This window comes from Colossoma macropomum, unplaced genomic scaffold (genome assembly GCF_904425465.1).
Source record: "Colossoma macropomum unplaced genomic scaffold, Colossoma_macropomum, whole genome shotgun sequence".
NCBI lineage: Eukaryota > Metazoa > Chordata > Actinopteri > Characiformes > Serrasalmidae > Colossoma > Colossoma macropomum.
Genome location: NW_023494792.1, coordinates 14682036 through 14704293, shown reverse-complemented (window position 1 = coordinate 14704293; position 22258 = coordinate 14682036). Strand labels below are relative to the sequence as shown.

Genomic DNA, 22258 nt, shown 5'->3' with positions numbered 1-22258 from the left:
GGACGTTGAGAATGAAATTGTGTGAGAATGATAGTATGAGAGGCGTAGAAAGTGACAGACACAGGAAGAAAGGAAGAAATAGAGAAAGAGCAAAACAGGCAGAGAATGACAAAGCGACAGAAAGGAGATGTGAGAGGGTCGAGAGAGAGGGAAGACGAGAAGGCCCGCTTCAGAGTCTGATTTATTTAAATCAAGTACACAATGCATACAAATTAGAGAAGGAAAAAGAACAAACATATTCTGTGTTACCCTCACCGGATAGAGAACGATATGTTTAGATTCAAATGACACCTGATAGCGCCACCTTGCCCAAGGTGTCTCAGAGCATACAGTGGCATCAAACACATCTCATCTTATTTATTTGCCCTAATGCACTTCAGACAGAGCGAGGGTCTACTTCACAATTCAGCATAGAGGACATTTGCAGATCTCCCCATATACACAAAACATCTTAACATTCCTGTGATAGCCTTTTCAACAAGAGGGTGACTTAAACATCTGAAAATTTCTGGGAATTTATGGGAATGGTGAGGGGATGTTGATTTCCAACATCTTTCATGTATGCATCTTACTGGTTGACACATAAGCATTTATAAAATGTAGAAATTGACACTAGATCTGGATTATTATTACAGAGAAATAGAACAGTTGTTTCTATAGGGCTACAAATGCAGTAAAATGAATAAAATACTCATGTTTTAGCACTGTAGCCCAGCGTCACCTGAACACTTTGCTCTTCAAGAGTACAATAAACAGTCATCAAATATCGCTTTGATACAGCGGTCAACTGTAAACATGCCTGATACTGCTTTTTTTTAAGCAAATATCTGCAGATACAGATATAATTCCAACATCACTGTGCACCCCTAAAAATGACAAACCTCAGTCAACATTCTGCCTTTTTAAAAGGCTACAAAGTAATAAATACATGATAACAGTGGTTTGTACATAAAGAAAACCTTTTAAATGTTGATCTTGATCTGCACATACATTACTATTTAAATGTTTAGACACATTTGACTGAATGCAGATTTTTCTTTTAAACTTAAAGACATTTGAGACAGATCTTGACATGAAAATGCTTAGATCACTAAACTAACTATCATGACACGTGATGACAGCTGTATGACAGCAAAGCAAAGATGAGTAGGTGAAAGGGTTCGCACTCCTAAGGGGAGGAAGAGACATCACTAAATATTTAAATTCAAGATTAAAAAAGAACACCAATGTTTTCAAACAGCAGGAAACTCATTTGGATAATCTATGGTGTGTCTTGAAGAGAGCGTTTGTAAGTCAGACTATGCTGGCATGGATGGAAAACATAGTAGTAAAACACAGATGAACCTAGTTTTTCACACTCGAAAATGTCCTGGATGGGTCCAGTTTCTTACACTGCTTTTCCACTGAATGGTACAGCTCGACTCAACTCTACTCTACTCACTTTTGGTACCAACTGCAGATATAGTACCCCCTCAATGAAGCTGGTCATCACAGTGATGTCACATGAAACTACTGTGACATGAAGGAAACAAATTTTGCTCAAAAGTGGCTGATGGCAGCAACAAAAACCACTGCTGAAAAAAACCCAGGAGAGTTTGGGAAATATATCAGAGTTCAGACGACAGTATGATTCTGATTGCTCAAAGGCGATGCTAAAGGATATGCTAACCTGGTAGCTATCGTTAGCATGTGTGTTTAGTGATTCTCTCCGACCAATCAGTAGTCAGCGACATTTTTACGTCACCTTTTGGGTTCTAGATACGAGATTTGCCTAATTGAAAACCAAAAAAGGTGAGTAGAGTCGAGTCGAGCCAAGATGGTTCCATGCAGTGGAAAAGTGGCTTTAGGCTAACCAAGAGCGTAGTTGTGGGCATGTAAATGTAGTCATTGACACTACATATGTGCAATACTCTGCAGCTCCTTTTATAAATTCTTCAAAGACCTTTCATACACTTAATTTTAACTTTTTACGGATTGTTGACACTTCCATCTTCATCAACAGGCATTTCATTTACAACTGATCAACAGAACTTAATATGCTAATGAATGGTGTTAATGTTACTTCTCAGTTTCTAGAAATTTGAAATGGTGTTCTTTAAGGATCAATTCTTGGGTTCATATATATTTTGAAATATGAATTAAAATGAAATTGGAAATCTTCCTCTTTTTTCTCTCTCTTACAACAGTATACATGTTATTAGTCTTGGAAAATGTGACATGATTTCCTTGAATGCTCTTCTTTCAAAATTGAATGCTATCATAGCACACTATATCAAGCACACTGATCTTTATTGCTGGATATAAATTTCACATTCAACAACGTGACTTGTATTTGCAAGTGGGCTCACCCTCCCTGAGAATGACAATAAGACACCCTCTTTTTTTGTCTGTTACAGCTTTTCACTGCAATTTCATAGAACAGTGTCCAGCTGCCTCTAACACTACAATGCATCTCAATCATTTTAACCCATATTTCACTTGAAATTTTTGTTGGTTGATCATCTATTCTATTTTTCGTTTTATATTTTGACTTTAATTCTCAGTTTGTTTGCTTTTTTTGTGCACTTTGTAATATATGATCTGTAACTGGAACTATGGATTTTTTAAACTCCTGTATAAACAGTATAATATGCACTCAATAAAAATACCAAGGCAGAAAAGTATCAGCAGAGTTATAAAAGATAAATACAGTCTGAGAAAGGATCAATATTTTGTTCCAACATTTATATTACTTTCAGATCCAGCTAGGTTTGAACAGACAAAACCACTCTGCTGTGCTCTCTTCATTACCATCTTTCTTTATTTCTTCCCTGGCTGTCACTGATGTGTTGTTGGAGGACTGTGTAAACAGCATTTGATTTGGAGACAGGGTGATCTTCAGTGTTAAACGAGAAACCATAATAACCCTCCATCATCTCGCTAGCACTCCATTACACCATTAGCTCTTCTCTCGCTGCCTTAAACACTCATCTCCCCACTGAAGCCTATCTCTCCTTGTTACAGTCCATTTAATGAACAGCTGTGGTGGCTCCATTCTTTCTGTGTACCCGTCCCTACTGCTCCTCCAGTGGCTGCGTTTCCCCAAAGCCATCTAGTGATTATGCCAAATGGATAGCCTTTCAAAGATAATTGTGTGTCTTCAGTGACTCCTCAATCATCATTGTTCTCCTTTGTTGTCACCTCAGTTATCATTATGCAATTGGATTTCTATATTATCATAAGGTTTGGATTTGGGTGAACCCTGTGGTGGGGATGTGTGACAAGGTACACTGGGATTTCTTGGGCACAATAGAAGGTTAGCTGTATAATCTAGTCCTATGAATGGAGTTAGTATGGTCCACTGGGTCCTTAGATATCCTCTGTGTAATCTACTGCCATATGGGTTTCATTCACTCACTTGGATCAGATCTCTGTCTTGAGACATGCATCTATCGCTCATCCAATGCCATTATCTCCAACATGCAAATTAGTATAAACAACACCATAAGCTCCTATATATTAATTGATCAAAGAACCATGCCTATGAGTCCAATCACAATGGTCACTGCTTTAACATCTTCTTAGCAGGAGTGTAACAATATAGACTGTCATATTAAGGTATGCTCCGATACCACTTTTTCCTTCTGATACCTGATCCTCAATGTTCTTTGTCAAAAAATAAAATAAAACATACTTGAATGAATGGCACTGTATTTCAGTGCTAGTATTGGTGTAAAGTCTGTTCATTTAAATAGGAATTTCACTGAAACATTCCTGTAATGTACGTACATTTTCAGGCACTTCTTATTTTTGGTGAGTTAAAAACACCGCTGCACTGTATTGTATTAAAACCAATAATGAATTTCATGAATCGTTCTACCTCTTACACCTGTTCCTCTAACAGAATGCTCTTATTCAGAAGTGTGGTAAATGGTTATTTTCTTTTCTTTTACCTTTTATTTCACAACAATGAAACACACTATTACTCTTTTCAGTCCAATGCTAGCTTCAGGCTTAAGGACCATCTAAAAATTACCATAAGGAACCGTGTTGCTATTGTTATTATCATATCTAAGTATATCTGCTCATGCTTCCAGAAGCAATGGAGATGTATCCAGAAGCATTAGCTGGTGTACTAGAGACTACTGCTGCTACTACAAATAATATTAACATACATAACATCAATAAAGGCAACATTTTAAGACAGTCCCTGGCACTGAAGTGGAGTGAGGTTTCATTTTTATCAAATAAAAGAACATAATAAAAACACAGTTCAGTCAAGGTTGTGTTTGTAGTATATTGTTATCTTTCATTTGGCCACATTACTGTAATTAGTCCAGTAATGAAGAACGGAAGCGCAAATATCACATGAACTTTACTACCTGAAGCTTAGCCTGATGCCCTTTTCTCTGAAGCCATTCCACATGAAGCTGTGGCTGTAGTATTAATGAAGGATGTAACATCACACAACATGCTTAAAAGTTCAGTTATATTCCTATACGGGAATACTGGTGTCCTGCTATGGTTCACATTAATTTAATCAATAAATGAATGACACGTTTTTCAAAGGGTAAATGAGTTTTTACTGTCCCTGGGTGCGGTCACCATGGTAACTCAGTTACCCGTCAGTTGGCACAGGCCTAACACCTCTACTACTTAGGTATCTAATTTTTTCTTCACTGCCAAATCTGCATGGACAGTTGGAGGCTATACCAGTCACAGTGCCCCATGTCAGAGTGCTGTCACTATCACATCTACAACAGTGCTCGAGGCACATTGTGCTTTTGTAAGCATGCATGTCACGGCCAACTGTCCAAGAGCACACCACCAAAAATCCCAGCCCAAAATAGAAAATTCCCAATCTGCTGTCCTCCAGCCATGATTCAGTAGTGCTACTGTATGTTTCCACTGGTCTCCACTGAGTTAGAAAACATAAGCCTGAACAAGATTACATTTCCACACTTCTAAGTACACAATTTCATGATCCACATTTGCATGAGCCACGTTTAATTCTAAATTAGATTAAGGGTTGTGTAATTAGCAGCCAGATTGCTCATGCCATAGTGCACAGTAATTAAATAGGCAAATGAGTGTGCCTTGTTTAAGAGAGGGGCTGAGAAGCACTTTCACTGATTAATACTCTGATTCTTTTATTATTCAATCATAAAGCTTTCTACAGGGTGTAAATTACCAGATGTGACTTATTATGCCATCTAAGAGTCAGACAGCAAGGGCCAGGGTAACATCTGCAGGGTGTTTAATACAGGGGTAATGGTGAGGAAAACCATATAGATTATTTCTGAAAAAACAAGGACAATGTGAAAAGGCCACTACTTAATGGCATGTGTTGTATCCAGTAATTTTTATAGACTCTGAAAAAGAAATACAAGTTGACACTTGGGTCTGAGCAATATGAAAATGTAAATGTTTTTACATTATTCAGGATGGTATTTTGTCAGGTTAGACTTATTGCTGTACTAAAGAGAAGCAAGTGATGACTGTTTGCAGTCTCTGCAAAGTCTGGCATCAGGGCAGGAAACTAGTTCTGGGGATTATTGATAAAAATCAATATCATTTTATTTTGCGAATGTATCATGGTACCACAGTATGAGATTTTATTTATGTTTGCAGTAATAAAGTTAATGTCTAAAGTAAAATCGAATGTGCTTTATTGGCATGATGTTTGCTAATACCAATAAATCTTTAACTAATCGACTAATTTATCAGTCAACTGATATATCAGTTGGACCCTAGTTAACAGTTTCATACTGTTTGGTAAGACAAATTCCAACTATTTTTAATTAAAAGAAAATTTTCACACCCATCAAAATTAAATATATTATTACCACCTTATTCTGTCAGCCTTCAACCTCTAACAGGATAAGGTAACAGCAAGCGAAGTACTTTAAAAATGAACAAAAATACCACATACATGCCAACCTGCAAATGTTTCACATGGTTTTTGGTGTCATTCTGCTAGCAGCCTACTTAGTTTGGCTGAAACAAATAATATTTTCAGCCAAAGCAATGCTACATGATGGTTCCCTGTCTTTCTCAGGCACGAGCAAACTGGCCATCTCACAAAAGCACGTTAAGCAGCGTGGGAGCAGCGGCTTTGTGTTCAGCATGCGAACAACAGCGGCCGCCCAGTACCACGGCCCACCGCTGCCAGTACACAAACGTGCTTACCACACTGAATGCAAGGGAAAAAAAGGAAGGACAGGCTCAAAGAATTACACAAACCTTCCTGTACCAAAGAGAGCCTTCCATATTGAAAAATATGCCCACACAATGTACATTATGGCCAAGTACTCTGTGCCAGGCACAGTCTACAATGTGTTTCCACAGGCAGTAGACATTTCACTTTCTCACAATGCCTTCTCCTTGGTCATCCTTCAGTCATCAAAGCCCCCACATTACAAGATTTGCCCAGAGCAAAACAACACACACTTTCAGATTATGCTCCCAAATCACAGTCCTGACCAACGGTCCTGAATCTGGGTTCTCACAGAATTTCTTGTAAACAAACGTGACTTTAGATCAAAACATGCCAGCAAGGCATAGAAAGTTAGTTGCATGAGCAAGAAAATCTACCTAATTTGGTTTTTAGTGCTGTTATAAAACAAACTGTCATTGGTTTTCTGTCTTTCAGATATAATATCAAGATTGCATTTCATATTTTATGTTAGTTGGTGGTTCCCTATACTACAGACAGTATGGGGTAGTGTAAACACACGTAAACATCATTTACATACCATCGTAAATATGAAATGACATTTACTCATCTTTATGATTACATTTTTATTTTTTCTTTAAAAATGCCAAACAATACTCTTTTCCTTTCCCGCAACCACACCCACATGGACATTTCAACAGAAACTAATAATACATACAGCACAGGACATTTGAAACCTGTGTCGGTCACAAAATAGACATATAATCCAGATACAGTAAAGCAAGCAAAAAGGCACTTCACTGTGGATATTTCATCAGTCCATGTGTGAAGATTTCTAGAGGCTGCATTGTTAACTCTAGAGGATGAGTGAAGTTCCAGATAGAGGATGTCCAGCAGTGTACGAAGCCAGCGATACATGAACAGATTGAGGTAGTAACTGTCGCAGCCAAGAGCTATCTCTTTTTGCCCAGGGTCTGGACATTTATAAGTAACTGTAATACTGTCTATACTATTGCCCTAATAACTGTCTGTAATCTAACTTCTTCAAAAAGAATTAAAAGAATCAAAGAATATCAGCAAAAATGAAAAAAAGGCTAAAAAGGAATGACAAAGACTTCAGCTGCTGAGTTCTTGTGGAAGGAAGGAAAATGCCTTCGCTTTATTGAGCATCAAATGGCAAGATGGTTCCCGGTCAACCACAATGTGAATATCATCTCAAAACAAACCTTTTTATTCCCATCTGGGGTGATGAAGTAATCTCCCCACCCCTTTTACACAATTCCATACCATTTTAGTCCCCATCATATCCAAACCTTACACCTTTTTTGGTAACCTTTAAAACCAAACGCATATGATGTCTTTTTTTTATAAAAAACACACTCTGGTCTGACTCTTACCAGACTGTTCCCTCCTTACAGGGCCCTCTTGCGCAACTCTCCATAGGGCCATCTTAGACAACCCTCCATATACGTACAAGAGCTTACCTCAGTTATAACTTAAACGGTCATCTGGTACAACTCCCTTCTGTGAGCTCAGACGTTCACCCTCGTTAGAGAGTTCAATGCATACAGTCCATAGTCTGCTTCCCTATATTACCTTTTTAGGAGGGCTCCAAGTTCTCTAGTCATTCAATGTTTTATTCAAACTTTTCCATCATAACCCTCATTTTTTTGCTGCTGTTAATCCAGCCAGATATTCCAAGTCATTTCCATGACAGACAATCTTGAGTCATCATTAAGCAGGTATAGGTTAGGGTAAAAAAAATTTTATTTACTCACCTTTTTATTCACTCAATCACTTAGAGAAATTTCTTAAAAAACTGAAGTTGACATATCTTGTTTCACCCGACATGCTCAATCGAGTATGGGATGAATTTGACTGTGGCGTTGATGTTGTCCGTACAGCTGGAGGAGGTCATATTGAGCACTTGCAAAATTACATAATAAACTTCATGCTGACTTAAACCATGTTCTGTAATGATTTACAAGTGAAATAAATCATTTTGAAATCGGATGAATCTTTTCAAATCACCCTGTAAATAATCGTTTGTATTTTAGCAAGTAAGCAAGCTAGGTCAAATCCAGCTTAATTTTAGATATTATAAAAGAGCTACCATGTTAGCTATAGCTGGGGAGCAAGCTGACAAAAGGAACACTCTCAAGCAGTTTAAAGAAATCACTGTGTCTGGACCTCAGCTAATCTTACTGATGATATAATGTCCTTATAAATAAAACAGCTTTGCTTTGCAGAGGTTAATAAGACAGACAAGAGTGCTTGCTGGCAACATTCAACAGCATGGTGAACCTGAAAGAGTTCACACACGCAGAGAGAGGTTTGTGGCAGTACCCCATCACCAAAATTAGTAAAATTCATGTTAAAAAGAACACAGCAGTGATAATAAATATGAAAATGCTAAGTCCATAACATTTAAACAAAGGTGAAAAAATCATATACATAAACTATACTTTAACAAATTACATGTAAACTTCCACAATACATAGTATGCCATGACCAGGCAAAAAAGAGCCACTCTTGCCACAGTTAAAAATACTATCAAAAACTATAAATACAATGATTTTAATTTAACAGTTCACATACTGCGCTGTACTAAATCCAGTTAAACAAGACTAATTACGCTCTCTAAGTAATGAAATATGCAATTGGATAGTCTTCGAGAAATACTGACAATATCCACAGCATACTCAGAAAAGCTTATTATGACATATTGTCACAGAATTTATCACGATAACAATAAATATGTTCATACTGCCGAGGCACACCACTACAGTAATTAAAGGTGTGCAAAGATATGCTTGTTTTATGTATGTAGTTTGATCGTTCCACAGTTACGTGACTAGGTGGCCACTTAAATTGAGGGTTTATCCACTTTTTTACTACTACATCTCTGTATCTACATCACATGTGGCAGGCTCCAGTCCTTGCAGGCCATAACACTGCAGACTTCAGCCCAGTGCCTCATTAAACATACCTGATTCAGCTCATCAGCTAATTAGGCCTTTATGAACTGAATCCAGAACGTTAAATGAGGGTATCCGCTAATCTCCGCAGCCCTTTGCCCCGGAAGGTCCCCAGTTTGATATGCCTGGTCTAGAGGATGCTTAGCTGTAATTGTTGAACGGACTTAATATCTATGATTTAAAACTGAGGAGGTTATGAATGGTTTGTGAGCAGATTGGCAGGAGAAAGAATGGATAATTTATACCACACACAAAAGGATAATCTGGCAAGATAATCATTTAAGACCAGCCTGAAAAGAGACACCCTTTGCAATTGGAGGGGCAAACCAACCTCAAAATCAGCAGGGTATACATCACTAATAGACCTTCACGAAAACTGCTGAGCCTTATCTTGCGTCAGTTCTTGCACTGAGCCCTGACATCAAAGACAACAATTATAATACCCAAACAGCATCATAATCTGTTTTCCTGATGCAATGAAACAATTAGCCATAGTAGTCGTCTTTTCCTTTCTTCATCACAACACAAAGCAGTGTTTACCATCAGACACTGTTTGAAACTTTTTTTAGAGAGGACGTTACAGAGTTTATCACTATAACTCACAGTGTTGCCTGGGGATGGCTGGCACCTGCCTTAGAAGTGAAGTGACAGTGAGTTAGCGGCTCAGACAAAGACATACTTCTGCCTGTTCCTGTCTCAGATCAACCTCTCACAGCTAATTGCTGTGGAAAGATGTGTTTGGCCTGGAAGAGACAGACTTCGGTGGCGAAAATGTATTTCTGTGATAGCATTCAGCGGTGGAGTCTATTTAAAGAGGACACATATTCTATGTAGAAATTGGGTGGCTGACACTGTCAGCTTATATTAGCAGTCAGCGCAGGCTTGAAAAAGTACAGAAGACACATTCTTTATGTAGAACTAGTGGACAGAATGGAAATACTTAAAGGGGAATTAAGTATAAATGTCCAGTTTTATCTGTTATTCATAGAACCAGGTCCGTGCACAAACATTTTAGGGGGCAAGGGCTCAAGGTGAAAAACAGACAACAAGGATGTGAAGTAAGTTTAATTTTATTTACAGCATATTGAAACCACTCTTATCAAAAGAGACAGCACAATCATGTTCCAGAGGAACCCAAATGTAGAGTTACAAGATTTTTTTCCTCCCAAGGCAGCCAATAGCCACGCTATCTAATATCTAAATATACTTTGCAGTTGGTGCTTTATTTAAGAGCTCCTCAGAGTCTGGCATAAATCCCTCTTTAAAACAACAATGAAAACTTTATTTAGCAGGTTATTTACACCCCTTACTAGTATTTGTTTTGCTGTTTAAAATAACCACATTATAATAACCCAATGTTGCACATTCTTAATGAGATGTTACTGGTGCTCTATGGGGTTTCCAGCAACGTGGTGATGCGTGCATCCAGTGTTTCCCACACATAGGTTATACTGCACCCAGGTATATGAACACCAGGTTATTTCAACCCATTTACAATGTTTAGCATTTTATTAATCCATTTAAAAAATAGTGCGCTTTGAATTTGACTGCTACTTTAACATAGCATGGGTCGGGGGAGGGGAAGAGTGAGAGAGAGTGAGCAGCACTAGCATAAATTTAGCTAACTACTACACATAACAAGCACAGTTGTCCTATCTGAATTTTCCTTCTCTTCGTTCAAAAGAATGCAGTTACACTAGTGATTCATCCAATACTTACTTAACAGATGAATACTGAGGAATCTTTTTAACATGAAGCTGCAAAAGGAGGAGGAGAGACTCAGCTCAGGTATCGTTATGTGTGCAAATTCACAGATAAGTACATTGTGGTCATTAAGCTGGCATAAACCTCACTAAAATACAGTCAAAACAAATGGCTATATCTTAAAGAAGCACATTTGTTTTTTTCAGTGGCCGATATTCGAGTAAAAGGTGCTATTCAAGTCTACAGCGCACCTTTGTTTTCAATAAGTGTTTAACCCCTTTTGCCAGTGATTATGGTTTCTTTGGTCACTGTTCACTGTTATTCTCCTGCCAGAAGGAAAAAAATGATTGGTGGGCTGCAGTGTGACCTTCCAGAGCAAAAAAGTTTCAGAAACTAAAACATCATCTTTTACAATATGAACTAACCAAGAACGTATTTGCACAGTCTAATGACAAAAGGGGCAGGGGCTCAAGCCCCTTGTGCGGTCTATCTGTGCACATGCCTGTGCACATACTATATTACTGGTCCACTGCTTGTCACATGGTAGGTCACAAGGTAAAAGTTGAAGTTTTACACTGAAGACAAATGTTTTCGTATCAGTCTGACCCATCTCATCAATATATAAAATACTATAATCATCAATGCTTAAGCAGTATTCATTTAATCAATTTCAGTAGATTGTAATAAAAACCATCCAGTATGTAAACTATGCTATGCTGCTCTGATGTGGGGCTCTAGCAAATCTTATCCCAGCCATTTCCTAATGTCAAACCATGAGATCTGAAGGGTAGGATCAGAAAATGACAGCTTTTCCTCTCATCTTCTACAAGAGAGCCACAAGCTACCCTCTCTTCACGTCTGGAAAAAAAGCAGGAGATGCAATTCATCTCCATTACACATCCCCAAAGAATATGCGAGTGGGTGTAGAGACAATTTTCACCCAGGACAGACTGTTTTCATAGCGTCAAAATGACAGAAAATGCTTTCACGTGGCTAATGCAGAGAGATGTGTAACTGACTGGTGTTAATGTCTTTTTTGAAGGCGTCAAGAGTTTGAATGTATTAGCAGCATGGTTAATACATTTGCCTTTCATGCTGGATGCCACCTCTAATTGCCACACAGACTTTTTTTTTTTAAATATTCATCATGTCAGATATATTCATGGGCATGTTAAATATTGACGTTTTAAAAAGCATATTTTTGTCTACTGCACACGCCTCTGTTTGCATTCAAATGAGACTCACGACTAACGACGAAAAGGTCTGGTTAAATCAAGCATTTTTCACTAGAGTTTAATTTAGACAAGGAGAGCACGTCTAGTGTAAGCTCGGTTTTGGCAAGGTCAGGTGTGATGCATGGCTAAATCATCATCAAAGTCAACATACATTATCTAATGTAAAATCATTTATTTGTCACTTAGTAAATGACACGTAAATGACTACACTACATTCTTTTTTTAAAGTGATTTACAAGTGTAGACCATACCTTCTTGGCCATTCTCCCTCTGCCTTTCTCTGAGGAACAGAGAAATAGATGTATAAAGAATAGGGAAGAGATGGGGTGTGGTGGGCAGCCCCAGTACTAGACTGCTTTGACTGGGGGGCATTAAATATATTGGGTGGGCATGTCAGAACATGAAATGTGAGAATACAAAAGACCAGAAATAAATGATTTAACAGTATTGAAAAAAATGAAAACCAGGTTTGCATTAGTCTTGTTGTGAAGGAGACTGATAACCAAAAGTGTCTTAAGTTATCTGGCAGAATGCCTTTATATTGAATAAGGCCTGAAATTTAACAGAATATCCAGACATTAGTCAATACCCTGGAAGGTACTCTGGTCTTATATGTATGTAAACTATAAACTAACTTGGAAGAAAAGGGGAATGAAATGTAGAATGAAACTATAAACATATGGAGAAGGCTACATGGAGAAAAATGAGGTGTTAATACTACAGCACCTTCCCCCCTGCTGAAGCCCCCTGGACTGACACTTTTTAAAAGTGGGCTCTAGTTTAGTTAGATACTGTCCATGCCTGCTCAACTTCAGATTCAGAAGCCTAATGCACAAGCCATTTATCTTAAAAATTAAGTCATTGTTTGGATCTTTTTTTTTGTCATTTATTGCCAACACTTCATACAATTGAATATCTAATTGTATCCTGAAAGCAACAAGACAGTAAAAAGTAACAGCAATCCAGCTTGGGTGGAGGTTTGTGCCATGTTGCATCTACAAATCAAAAACTACAAAAATTATGACTTCGGCTTCGGCATAGATTGAAAGAATGGAAAGATCGTAAAGACTAATATAGTTGCTAATAACAAATGGTCCAGTTAACCAAAAGCATTTTAGTATTAAGAACATCTTAACTGGTAGAGAGAGTCTTCAGCGTGATGCTCGCTCTACCATTCAAGAATAATTTTTGCTCTAAGATAACTTATCCTGTCAGTCTTGGCTGACACGACTGACAGGATAAGTTATATAAATGTTATAAGCAAATGTACATGTAAATTGAAATGTAAACTCTCTTTTCACAAAAAAAAATCGCACAGAGCAAAAATCTGCAATGCCAATGCCCACCTCAGCCTCTCCTTAGTGCCAGCCCTGGTGGTAGGGTGTGAAAACTTTGTCACATGGAACCAAAATACATAGGAATTTAACTGAGAGCAGGAGAAGTTTCAGTCTTGATCGTTCCCAAACCTCACTTACTTTCCTTATTTAAAAAGTTTTCATCTACTTTTGATATACTGTGAGTGTTGAAATAGATGCATCTTTCTATTCTTTACCTTTGCAAATGTTCAATTTTCCTCTGCTCTCTCATTTTCCTGCCCCTTGTCGTTTCATCACTCTCTTTCTCTTGCTTTTTACAGTATCAACAATCTGCATGACTCAAAACCTGCAAAGCCAGGCCTGCCTTGGCGCTAGGAGACTGTACGTTTTTCGTTTATCTCTCAAAAAATTTGACTTGCCTTAATGCAGTACTCCAATGTAATTATAACCTATTTAGATGTTAAATGCCATCATCCTCTTCTTACCAGGCAGATTCAGGAAATGTAGCAAAAAAGAAATGAAAAAAGTATTATGGAGAGTCTAATGTTATCAGGTTTAAATGCCACTGTTTCTAGAATTAATCTAGTCTGGTCTCATTTGACAGAAAAATACCCTCCATTTATTGATCTGTAACACATTCTAAAACTGTTAATATGCAGTGCAGCTCTACTGCACTGTTTGCTTGTCTGAATCTAGTGAACACACTTTATCCATTCGACTCACCCAGGTGCAACAAATTAGTGCCAGAATGAAACCACCACTCTGGCTGAGACAACAATATGCCACCTGGTGATTTCAACTGATCATTTGAATCATCTCAGTTCACAGCTGTTTATCGGATCCAGAACAGCACAAATGGCTTTTTTAAGCAGCTTGGATTATCTCTAAACTCTAGAAATGACAAACATATTTCATACTGTAGCCGTTTCAGAGTTCAGGTTCAGAGACTGACATCATGTACAGCACAAAACATTGAGGTGCAACAATACGCTGTATCATGTTATATCATTTGAGATGAGACTCTCAACTCGGTATGCACTGAAAAAAATACACTCATTTAATCATGAGGAGGTGTAACAAAAAAATAAACAAGCAAGCTTACACTGAGGACAGACTATTCCTCTTCAAGAAAAAAGTTTACAAAACAAAACAATATTATTAACAGGAATAATGTAATGTATTTCTGGTACATGTTCAGTATATACATTTTTTGGTCTTCTATCATGGCAGGTTTTGTTCCATTTATTATCACTTCAATACACCGAAATACAATAAATTCTTTGTCTGATCTCATGATCAGTAAACATTTTTAAAAAGTCCTTTAAAAATGAGGAAAAGGAATGGCCTATAAATTAATGTAATAGTACATAATAACTATTATAGTGCAGTGTTGCAAACAATGTAATTTATGTAAATAAATACTATGTATATAAAAACATTTATTACAAATTCAATTAATTTCATATCTGTGAACCACAATACAGGAGCATCAGTAGCCAATCAGACTAATGATGTTCATGACATGCAAGATCCCTCAATTAGCTCAAACTCCTCAGCGTAAACAGCCGAGGTAAATCTTAAAACTCTACACAGTACTGCTATGTTGTTCTCAAACCTTTTGAGACCCTTCAAAAACATTCACAATTCCTCAACTCCCCCAGAAAAACAAAACAAAACGCATGATGGCTTTCAAATGCACAGAAGAGCACAACAATGCTGACTACAACTAACTGAAACGACAACTGTCTGTGTTTGGCTTTTACTGGAAACACTTGCAAACATCCGACAGCTGTTTCACAACACCTAAATGTTGGGTACTGAATAAAGCAGCGTCTCCATTTTCTAAGTTGAATAAAGGCAAAAATAGATATATTTTCTCATATGAGGTAAGTGAGTGGTCTGCTTCAAGTGTCTGACCTTTTCTGACAACATAATGTTGACAGAAGTAAAAGGTAGAGAAGTTAGCAGTTAGCGTGCTTGTGGTGTCTTCACACCACAGAGTGTGTGTGTGGTGTGTCTTCATTCACATAGCCACTCTGGTATTAGTGTAAGAGATTTTATGAAACAAAATCACTGTGAAAAATCAATAATGTGGGCTGTGAACCTATAATTTGAAAACCTGGGAGGAACATGTCCCCATCTCCACCCCCCCTTACTTTGCACCAGTGCTCTGTTACCTCTTTACCATTGAATATTGGTGTTTCACACTTTTTGTTAAGACTTAATTAGCATGTGAATAGTGTTTTAGCTCAGGGAGTGGAATTAGAAGAAAACAGTTCAACAATTTAACCTGTGGTTCATAGACATACATGGAAGCCGCATTGGCCGCTTCGGCCTGTTGCTGCGATATGTCAATGCGTCCGCCGTATTGGTCCAGGCAAGACTGGCCTGTAAACAAATACAAGTAAACAGGGGAGCTGTGGTATTTCTAGATAAAAAGCACTATAACATTTGCATTTCTTAACCGATTTCAATGAGTCGCTTTTATATTCAAAGGTTTATGATCAACATGGAGTACAAAAAAAGTTTTGTCTGCAGTTACTTCAAATCAATAGTTATGATCGTTGCCAAATGCTGAAGAGAGGAGTGTGTATTAGCTTACATGAACTGAATTACTAATGTGGGGGAAATTAATTCATTGTCATAAGGAACTGCGAAAACTCACGTTTGTCAAGCATGGATTGGCTTATTTTCCTTGGTTAATACCAGCGGAATGAGGCTGAAGTTGGATTCTTATTATCAATGGCGCATTGATGCCATTAAGGTGGAACCTGGCAAATACGAAGCCAACTTCCTCTTCATTGTTCTGTCCACGTCCCCATCATTTTAGTTATTCTTGTGCTCCCAGACAGAACACAGTTCATTCTCTATAAATTACTGAAAAAATAGTGCATCTTTAAGTACTAGTAACTGACTCACTGACGGAAAAATCTTCTTAAACACTAGCTATTTCCCACTGCCTCCTCAACGCTTTGTCTTTGGGAAACCTTCAAAGGCTTCAAACTGTGAGATAAGTTGCTAGCTAGCAAGGTAGCTAGCCAGCTAACTACAGTCAGGTTCACAATGTGTCAGTCACTCGTGCCAGCCAACATGAGCAGCTTGTCGTAAAAGTCGGTTTAGAGAAACGCCAACATAGCTAAATGAAAATCTTGATCATGGGCAGTTTTAATTTATATGTTTTCTTATAAAGTGTTAGGTTTCATAGCCAGCAAGCATTATTGCTAATGTTAGCTATTAATAGTCTGACTCTGGTGGCCAACTAGTTAGTTCTCAACAAAATGCAATAATGGCCAAATACAATCAAAAACAACTGTTTGGTCTTACTTGTAAAAGGTAATTCCCTGAGATCTGGTTTGAATTATGCAATGGTTTGTATTGCCAATGTGGCGTCTATGTGTTTATATCTATCCTGTGGTTAAGCTGACATGATTTTCCCTGTTTTTTCTCTCATACCACATCACATGTGATTGTCTTTGATTTGATTTTGTTACTTTATAAAGCACAGATTTTGTTTAGACTTTACGTGAAGAAACTAGCCTGAATGGATTCACTGTGACATTTAAAATAAAAACTCAAAAACTGTACTTTAACTGGCTAAATGCTCTAATATATTAACAATAACGTATTAACATACAGCATATTTTCAGACACTCCTTATTTCTGCTGTGTCCAAATAATGACAAACAGACCCTATTGTATCATATCAAACCATATTATGAATTTTGGGAATCATTATACTACTACAAAATATATATGCTTTATACATCCAATAGGGATGCCATGATGACTTGCCATTGCCTAGCTCTCTGGCACATTCAGCTCTATGGTTCTACCGCTTTCACATTTGTCTTTGTCTTGGCCACGCATAAAGTGTTTCTAAACTATTATTGTCTTTGCTATGATGGGTTGTAATCCTCGGATGGCACTATGGTTTCGGGGCAAATAGCCCGTGAAGCATATTAGATTTTCCTCCTCGCCCACACAGCACTGGGCCTGTCAGCCATTAATGAAACTGCACAAAGACTCATCACCTTGATTAAATCTGTCAGCCCAGAACAATGATATATAGTATAGTCATATATGCTGCCAGAGGGGTTTGTGAAGTGAGACAGGTACACATTTCATACAGGCAGGTATCACTGGTTCTAGACGCCAGATACCTGAACAGATATTTAAAACCACACCTGACAAGTGTGCTGCTCTGACGGACCAGTGCACTGATGTCTAACATGTTTTCTGTCTCTAATGCATACTGACTGACTAATGAGGGCATCACTGATTCAGGATATCATTGCTGTCATATTACAAGCTCATAAACAGGCCTGACATTTTAGCTGATGAGTAACTGCTATATAAATAACTGCAAATAAGTATTTAATTGTCTTTTTTTAGTCACTGAATGCAACTATTAAAGTGCAAGCCTAAAGTGGCCAAACTGGCTGGTTAGCTATCTTGCTTCCTGGATGTTAACACTTGCTCCCAACTAAGCCTGAGCTCAAATAAACAAATATTACTCGCCACTGCCCTCCAAATGTGTTATAGTATAATGTGTAATGTATTTTTTATTTGCATTTATTTGTCACAACTGATGCAAACAACTTACATTCTGGTTCTTATAATGTAAACATATTGTAGTGTGTTCAGGTGAACACTACCATATGATTGTAAAATTTAATCAGAAAATAATTTAATTGGAAAATAATTGTGGACAGATAAAATAAAATTTTAATCACTAACTGCTCTTTATTTTGTGTGAACTATGGATGCAACTAACAATGATTTCCATCCTCGATTAATCGGTTCTTTATGAGTTTGATTATTTGGGATGGGGGACCTCTACCAAGGGCATAACAACAGATCTTCTGAAAACTGTCTTCAAAAACACTATTTTACTCAGTGTGAAAGGTGGACAAATAATAAAAGAACAACTCACAAACAAATTTTCCATGGCGGTCCAAGCACTATTATGGAGCTAGACTGATTCTACCATTACTATGTTATTCAAAAGATTTCGCCTATAACAATAAAGTAAAGATAAATTAATTTTTTGTGTGGTCGGTAGCATTATGTCATATCTGATATGACCGAGCACAGAGAATAACACACATCTCAGACACACAGTATCCCAAAGCATGCTCACTCCATGCACGTCAGGTCAGCGTTTTCAAAAACCTTCATCCACATGAAGACAAAGAAAAAGACAGAGTTTTAAAAATCTCCATTCTCCATTCCTTTTAGCCACCAACAACACTGTTTTCATGCAGGCGGGAGACCAAAATGCAGAGAAAAAAGTTCAAGCAAGTCTGCGTGCATTAGCGCACAAACACTCTGATAACAGATAAGCATAATTTAGCTGTGCAGTTTACATGAAAATGCAGCTCACCTTTTTAGCCAACGGTGTTTATTATGCTGACAATAACAGACTATTTTTAACCTCTAGACTACAGTTTTATTACGGTTTTAGCAGTTACTCACCATGCTGAGCTTTCGTCATTTTCTGCTGTGAATTTGTTTTCTGATGAGCTTGGTTTTACGCAATCTACAGAAACCCATATTTCTAGGTGATGTTAAAGTGAAGTGTACCCATGTCCCTAAGCATGTGAGTTGTGCATAATCCTGTACTGTGGTCTTTGCCATCTGTATTTTCCCTCTTTCAGTCAGGTGATGTAAATGGGAAGTGCAAACGGCATCAAGCCAACTAATCGATAACAAGATTTGTTGACAATGATTTTAATTATCATTTTTTTCGATAAAGTTGATTGGTTGTTGCAGCTTTAGGTGAACATTTCATGATGAATGACACATAAAACTCTTCTGCAACAGTATGTACAAACATGGTGTTAAAAGTTAGTCCTTCAGAGCATTGGACTAATTTAAACCTGCATATTGTGGAAGCTGGCTAAACATTTAATTATATCATACATACTGTCACCATCTCTGTCCTTACATCTGCTGTACTGATAGTCATACAAACTGTAGCTCAAGGGTTGTGTTTTGTTTAACTTCCTGACTAGGAGGTCAATGCAAGAGTCAAGTCTGCAAAATCAATTAATAAAGAACACATTTATGTATTTATGTTTATATATATTTATGTAACACACACACATATATATATATATATATATATATATATATATATATATATATATATATATATATATATAGATATAGATAGATATAGTTATATGAAACATCAAATACTGTTTAACCTCAAGTTGCCATTAAACTGCTATCTAACACGTTATGCCTCAATGAAGTCATTGCAGTGTTTGTATTTGCTTTATCGCAAATTGTTTGTCAGGACAGTTTGATTACACTGCAAAAGAAATGATCATTTACTATTTGCAACGGTACGCCTCCACTGCCGCCACAGTTTACGAACCATGACTGCTAAAGCCATTTAAACTGACAGATCATAAGTCACACCTGCAATTATGTGTGTGCTGCATCTGACTGACGTACAAACATGTCAATGGGAAATCAAACTTAATTTAGGGGATGTAGGCAACCTGCTTAATTATTTAATTAGTAATTGAAACCTTTTAGGTTAAAATGGCATAGAATACCAAATAAACACTCTCTCAGTGGCACCAGAGGTATTTTATAGGGCCGGGTTCCTAATGCATGTTATATATATGCAAAGAGATCTATTTATTCATACAAGAAGAGGCTGTACATAATATTGCATGGACTCCCATTGGCTATGAACTGAGTAGAACCGAAAAGTCACAGCAGAACAAAGCTTTAAGACCAGAGATACGCCAATCTAGTCTAACCATTACTTTTCCTGCAGCCTTTGGCATTTGTGAATTCCTGGCATTTATGTACTGGATTATCTTCATCCTCATTTGCAGCATCTTGAGTTTTGCAATGAGGCTTCGTAAACACCATGTCTCTTTGGTTATTTGATAAACCTTAAAACAAATGACTCATTTGTATTCCACCTTTACCTTTACCTACGTTTGAGAGCGGGTAAAAAGGTCATCTAGAAATCAAGATTAAAGCCACATAAAACTGACATTTGTTTAATAGATTTGCCTGGTTAACATTTTTTTAAGAGGCAGCAAACACTCACAGCAAACAAATCACTTTAGCAAGATGATTAAAATGCAAAAAACGGCATGGCTCACAGCTGGCATCTAACTGCTCCTCCGAAGAGAGAATGAGTATGTGACTGAAAGAAAATGATCAGCTAAGCGCCCCATGCCAGTGGATGAAATGCTGTGGAACAGCACCTCAGCCGCACACGACTAGAAATATTCAGTGGCAGCCTGCTCAGTCTGTTCTAAACATTTGTTTACACACATTTATGATTCAAGGAAAAATGCAAAACAACTGTAATATTGGTGTAATTATATTGTTATACACTACAACGCTCTACTACACTCTTAGCAAAATGGATACTATACAGTACCAAATAAACTTTGTCTTTTAACTACAGCAGAACCCTTTTTCGTGATACACTGAAAAAATATTGTTTTGAACTTGCTTGATTCTACATGAGTTACATGTATTACATCAACACAAGTACTGTCATTGATTTTACTTAATTTTGAGAAAAGTTGATGTATCTTATTTATTCGGAACCAATGTACACATATACAAGTAAATTCAAAGAAATACTTTATTAAGAGTATATCGCTGCTGTCTGAAGAAAACCTCATATCTCCATTTTTGATGTTTTTCAGTTTTTGACATAATTTGAAAATGCCTGTTGCCCTTTACATTGTATGTAAATTTCATGAAGAATAGACTAAAAGAAATTAAAAAAAGCTAAAATTACTTGGAAAAAAGTCTGGTTCCATTGACTTACATTAAAAAGTAAAGTAGGTTTTTACCTTCTGTAGTTATCATTTTAGAGATACAAGGTTTTCTTCTGACAACAGTGATATACAACTACCTTTTAAAAGGTTATTTAAAGAGTCTAATACAACAGGATCTCCATCATGGGGAATGATCATTTAATTTTTATATAAAAATATTATCCTTGCTATGAAACCCCTTGAAGAACCCCCTTTTTAACTGCTAGAATGGCTGTAGGGGTCATTTTGACAGTTTGAATTTGAATGTTTATTTATACCACAACAGACAATAATTGAAAATCTATGTTGGGATACATCATAAGAAATGTCAGAATGATTAATTTAATTTGTTTTCATTATTATTTATGATTTCATAACCATACTCTACTAGCTGGTGACATAGGTTTTACAAATTAACATTAATTGTATTTTCTGTAAGAAAAACACTGGATCTCAAAAGAATTACTTCCACATGTGAGCACAAAAAATAATAAACATTAAAGTAACCATCTTCAGCAGATAATCTCTGCCTGAGTGTTCATGTTTCATCTTTGTCAAGATATAGTGTCACCTTGACCATATTTGAAGTCAAATATGATCCTTAACTTCCTAACTTCCTAACATATTTGTTGGGTTTTTATGCCACAGCCTGTAATGCAAGAATCCTATTGCTGTTGTTTTATTCTGTTCTAAATTGCACTTTGTAAACTATTTGGTCGATACTGCAGTGTTTCCAAGGTCCTGGAGTAACACTGTACTGCACATTTTAGTGTTTTGCTTGCTATAAAACACCCACATCAGCTTAGGAAGGGCTTGTGAATAAGCTGATGATCAGGTGTTAGAGGAGGAAAATACCAAATTGTGCAGGGAGGCCGGGGAAACTCCAAAACTAAATCAGGAACCACCATATTCTGTATTTTAGGATCATATGCCCTAAGCTATTACCTGCAACACCCAAAGAATGGCCAGATGTTTAGCATAGACAGGTACTCAAAATTCATATAAACAGGTGCAAAATGTCCTAGACGCCATTCTTTTTCAAGCAGGAACGTTTTGTATTCCTCCATTT

The 22258-nt window shown here is 37.1% G+C and overlaps 1 protein-coding gene across 1 annotated transcript in view; it reads right to left on the bottom strand.

The window, feature by feature from the left end:
* grm8b (glutamate receptor, metabotropic 8b) overlaps positions 1 to 22258 on the bottom strand; it is a 129837-nt gene that overhangs the window by 41342 nt on the left and 66237 nt on the right. The gene's annotated exons all lie outside the window — the stretch shown is intronic.